The following is a 6,000-nucleotide window of genomic DNA, read 5'->3' as shown; positions in this document are numbered from 1 at the left end:
TGTTCCATCAGCAGTACATAGACAGTAAGCTAAAGATAACCACATGTTCTTGTTTTGTGAAACTCCCAAACTACCAATGTTATCAATTCTTAGAATGATACATCAGTTCCAGCCACTGATTCACTTTCTGCTCACTGATTCATTCCACCATCACTCCACCCCTACCCTATAGATCAAAGTGATTGTAATCAGTAAACAGTGTGGATGATCAGAGCTCAGGGCCTTCATTGTTTTCTCCAGAGTAATAAAGTGGTGGCCCCCTGGTCCCACCTTTTCTCTTAATCTGTCTTTCATTCCTTTGTCACCACTGAATATGGGGTACCCATGGGTGATGTGGGACTCATGGATTCCCTACATAGCTGGGGCAACTGAGCTCCAGGTTTAGCAGGACACTGAGAGAAGGGAAAGGCTTTCTTTTGGAGGTTTGGTGAGCCCTTCTTTGTGCCTTACCTGCCCGCCCCACAGTTGCCCTGCAGTTCATCCCACGGGTCCCATTGCCTGGTAGGACGTGTGCTTTTGTTTTGAGGGTTATGCATCTTCTGTGTCGTCCTTTTTTGGGAGGTTGAAAAATGGGTCCAGAAAGACAAAAAAGAAAGAAAGAAACAAACAAAAACAAACAAATAAACAAAAAAACGAAACAAAAATCCATGCAAATAAAGTATCTCCTCCATCTGTGTTTGAGCTATTCCTGCTCATGCCCCCATCCAATGCCACAATTTGGTAAGTTTGCCTCAACACGTTTTCAGTTCTTAACACTGTGATGAGAATAACCAATAGATCCTGTAGTAAGATGTCAGGTTAAAAGGAATGGAGCATGGCAAAGATGACTAAGTTCTGAGATGTGTGTTGTTAGGTGATTTAGCCTTTGGTTGAACATCATGGAGTGCACTCACACAGACATAGATGACATAGCTTACTACACACCTAGGCTTATGCTATAGCCTGTTGCTTCTAGGTGATTGTAACACAATGCTAAGTATTTGTGTATCCAAACATATTTAAACATATCAAGGGTACAGTAAAAATATGGTAAAAAATATAAAAAATGGTATACCTGTAGAGGGGGCACTGATGTGGTTTGGCTGTGTCCCCACCTAAATCACATTTTTTTTTTTTTTTTTTTGAGACGGAGTTTCACTCTTGTTACCCAGGCTGGAGTGCAATGGCGCGATCTCGGCTCACCGCAACCTCTGCCTCCTGGGTTCAAGCAATTCTCCTGCCTCAGCCTCCGGAGTAGCTGGGACTACAGGCGTGCGCCACCATGCCCAGCTAATTTTTGTATTTTTTTAGTAGAGACGGAGTTTCACCATGTTGACCAGGATGGTCTCGATCTCTTGACCTCATGATCCACCTGCCTCGGCCTCCCAAAGTGCTGGGATTACAAGCGTGAGCCACCGCGCCTGGCCTAAATCACATCTTAAATTCTCATGTGTTGTGGGAGGGACCCAGCGGGAGGTGATTGAATCATGGGGGTGGATCTTTCCCATGCTCTTTTCCTGATAGTGAATAGGTCTCATGAGATCTGATGGTTTTGTAAAGGGGAGTTTCCCTGCACAAGTTCTCTCTCTTCCCTGCCACCATGTAAGATGTGACTTGCTCCTCCTTGTCTTCTGCCATGATTGTGAGACTTCTCCATGATTCTGAGGCTTCCCCAGCAGTGTGAAAACGGACTACTACAGGCACTTACCATGAATGGAGCTTGCAGGACTGGAAGTTGTTCTGGGCGAGTCAGTGAGAGTGGTGAGTGAATGTGAAGACCTAGGACATGACTATATCTTACTGTGGACTTTATAAACACTGTACATTTAGGCCACACAAAATTTATTAAAAACTTTTTCTTTCTTTAGTAATAAGTTAATTTTAGCTTATCGTAATGTTTTTACCTTATCAACATTTTGCTTTAAATTTTTTTTGGCTTTTTAGTAATAACACTTAGCTTAAAACACAAACATTCTACAGCTATACAAAAATATTTTCCTTCTTTATATATCTTTATTTTATGTTTTTGCTATTTAAAATTTTTAAAATTTTTTACTTTTTAAAATTTTCTATTAAAAACTGAAACACACACACACATTAGCCTAGGGCTACATAGGGTCAGTATCAATATCATCATCTTCTACCTCTATCTCTTGTTCCATTGGAAGGTCTTCAGGGGCAATAACACACATAGAGCCATCATCTCCTATGGCATGCTTTCTTCTGGAAAACCTCCTGAAGGACCTGCTTGAGGCTTTTTTATAGTTCTATTTTAAAAAGTAAGTAGGAATACGCTCTAAATTAATGATTTAACTTACCGTTTAGTAGATACAGAAACCGGTAACATGATTGCTTATTATCATTATCAATTATTATGAACTGTGCATAATTATACAGTGCTATGCTTTTATATGACTGTCAGTGTAGTATGTTTGTTTACAGCAGCATCACCACAAACGTGTGTAATACATTGTACTACAATGTTACATAGGAATTTTTCAGCTCCATTATAATCTTATAGGGCCATGGCTGTTGAGTGAAAAAGTGCATGACTGTACCACAAACTGAGTAGCTTATAAACAATGGAAATTTATTGCTTATTGTTCTGGAGGCTGCAAAGTCCAAGGTCAAGCTGATAGATTTGGTGCCTGGTGAGGGCCAATTTCCTGGTTTATAGGTGGTTTGTCTTTTCACTGTATCCTTACATGTGAGAAGGCACTAATCCTATTCATGAAGACTCCACATTCATGATCTAATTGTTTCCCAATAGCCCCAATTCTTAATACAGCTGTTCCTCCATATCCACAGGACATTGGTTTCAGGAGCCCTGTGGATCCCAAAGTCTGTGAATGCTCAAGTCCCTTATATAAAATGGCATACTTCCAGCCTTGACATCATAGTGAAACCCCATCTCTATATAAAAAAAATACAAAAATTAGATGGACATGGTGGCACATGCCTGTAATTCCAGGTACTTGGGAGGCTGAGGTGGGAGGATAGCTTGAATCTAGGAATTCCAGGCTACAGTGAGCTATGATCATGCCATTGCACTCTAGCCTGGGCAATAGAGGAAGACACTGACTCTGAAAAAAAAAAAGTGTACTATTTACATATAACTTATGTACATCCTCCCATATACTTAAATCATCTCTAAATTTCTTGCAATACCTAATACAATTTAAATGTTATATAAATAGTTGTCATACTATATGGTCTTTTATTTTTATTATTTTGTATTATTATATTGTTATTTATTTATTCACTTATTGAATATTTTCAATCCATGGTTATTTGAATTGTGGATGTGGAACCCATGGATATGAACGGCTGACTATATTATCCCCTTGGGGGTTAGGATTTCACCATATGGATTTTGGGGGGACACAAACATTCAGACCATAGCAAAAGGGATGAGAAACCTAGGCTATTGACCAGGGAGGGCTGCTAGGATGAGCCTTGCTGAAAGGTCTTTCACCAGGACGGTCCTGGGCATGTGGCTGGGAAGAGTCCTGGGCATGTGGCTGGGAAGATCCTTCAAAGGGAGGGCACGGTGGGTGCAAAGTTGGAAGTGAAAGAACACCGTGAGCAAAGAAAGTGTCAAGTTGGCAGTGTTGCTGGATGTGTTCGTTTCCTGTGGCTGCCATGACAAATTACCATGAACTGGGTGGCTTAAAACATCAGAAAGTTATTTTTTCTAGTTCAGGAAGGCAGAAGTCAGAAATTGAGGTTGGCAGGTTGGTTCCTTCCAGAGGCTCTCAGGGAGAAGTCATCCCTTTCCTGTCTCCTAGCTTCTGGCGGTTTCTGGCAAAACTTGGTGTCCCTTGGTTTGCAGATGTGTCAACTGCTTCTTAGAATGACCTGGGGGACATGCTCCAATTGTTAGCGGCTTTCTGTAGAATGTGGTACATAGTATTTCTTTGTCTTTAGTTTTGGACCCAAGTGATAGGAAAAGTTCCAGTCAACACTCTAATATGTAATCAGTAGAACCAACAGATGAGAAGAGAAACCAAAATTCTTGGTAGGCTATTGAATTACATGACAGATGAGCAATCTAAAATAAGTGTCCTAAATTTGGGTTAAATAATCAGTAATCTGTGCCTGTGTCTTCACGTGGTGTTCTCCTCTGAGTCTCTTTTCTTCCCTGTCTCTTACAAGGACACTCTATTTGGATTTAGTGGCCTCCTTAATCCGATGGCATCACATTTTGGTCCTTAATTAGATCTACAAAGACTCTTTTTCCAATGAGATCACATACTGATATTTCAGAATAAATCTGAAACAAATAGACATAAATGTTTGGAGGGAGGGTGGACACTGTTGAACCCAGTCCTCTGAGGTTGTCATGACTGTCTATGATGTCCTGGAGACTCAGTTGAGTGTGGCAGCAGAAAAGAAATACTATCCTGGAAAGAGTGAAGACTGAAAGGAGCTGGTTGGAAAGTCAGAGGTACAAAGAAAGGAGTAATAGGCAAAGAGAAAAGAATGGATGGATGTAAGAGCATAGGAGAGTGGTTGGAGACCTGGATATAAATGGGAAGAGTGTGTGAGTTTTAAAGACAATGAGACCACAAATATGGGGAAAGGAGGAAGTATTTCTGTCTAGGTTTCTGGAGACTGTTTTGATTAGAAAGGAATGAGACTAAACTACAGGGAGTAAAAGACCTGAGGGGATTTCTAAAACCACAGGTACTTTCTGAGAGTTTCAATTACAGCGAGTTATGAGGAATCTCAACATCATCTAGTCCAAATGTGAAGTAGTTTTAATTTTTCTCCAGTCATTCCATCTACTGGATTCTGAAATTCTCCCCTTGTCACTTATTAATGATATCTTGAGCAAGTTTAATACTTCTCAGTTCTTTTGAGATGTTGATACTGCAATCTAGTTTAAAACTCTAAATCTCCATCTCCATCTAAAGTTCACTTCTTTCTGCATATCACAGGCTAGGCTTGTAGCTCAACGTTGACATATATTTTGGAGGTAGGCATGGTTTATCTGAGATACACTCTCCTTGCCCCTTCCTCTCCCAGATCTAGCTTTTCTCATGTGGAGATCAGGGTTGGGCAGTAAGAAGTTGGATATCCTTTTCTATAGTTGTGTTGATTAAGGTACAGGCTGATCTGCAGAACACAGAGACCTCAAACACAGAGGCTTAAATAAGAATCAGGTTTATTTCTTTCTCAAATAATAGAAAAAAATAATGCTATGAGGTCTACAATAGGTAAATTATCTCTGCTCCACAAAGTCATTCAAGGGCTCAGGAAGGCCAGATGGCTCTGTTTACTATTGCTCTGGTCTTCTTCTATGGCCTCCATTCTCTCTTACATGGAACCACAGGAACTGATGAAGCCCTCCTCTGCCTTTTTGTATGTGTGTGGCCCAAGGGGCACTTAGGTGGGAATACACCCGCTTTTCCAGATACCTGATCCCACAGTCTCTAATTGCCAGTTGGCAAGGGTTGGTCCAATGGAAATCTCCAACAGAGTAGACACCAGTCCCTCTACTAACTTACACTCCTGAACTCCAGGGGTCACATGTAATGTTCTTTAAGACTGCTCAGAGGGCTAGGGGGATCAACCTCAGAGGCTGATCCTGCATATTGCTGCATCAAAACAAGCATCCTCTTGAGGAAAGAGATGCCTGATCTCCCTGTCCAGTGTCTATGAGTTATGCTACTGTTTTTCCCCCTTCACTTGGCTTGAGAAAGAGGTCATCTCTTGTTTAGGGAGAAGAGCTCAAAGGCTTATATCATAAACATTCATCTCCTGGTGCTGCTGACTTTCTTACCACCCACCCCAGCATTCTCAGGTGGACAGGGGAAGGTAGGGTGGGGTGATGCTATAGATGGTGCTATCTGATTCAACTTTTTCTTAGAATGCCCTGGGGGACATGCTCCAATTGTTAGCAGATTTCTACAGAATGTGGTACATAATACTTCTTTGTCTTCAGTTTTGGACCCAAGTCATAGGAAAAGTTCCAGTCAACATCTTATTATGTAATCAGTACAACCAACAGATGAGAAG

This window comes from Sapajus apella, unplaced genomic scaffold, assembly GCF_009761245.1.
Source record: "Sapajus apella isolate SASKATOON/1434 unplaced genomic scaffold, GSC_monkey_1.0 scaffold5, whole genome shotgun sequence".
NCBI classification, from domain to species: domain Eukaryota; kingdom Metazoa; phylum Chordata; class Mammalia; order Primates; family Cebidae; genus Sapajus; species Sapajus apella.
This window is presented reverse-complemented; position numbering follows the sequence as displayed.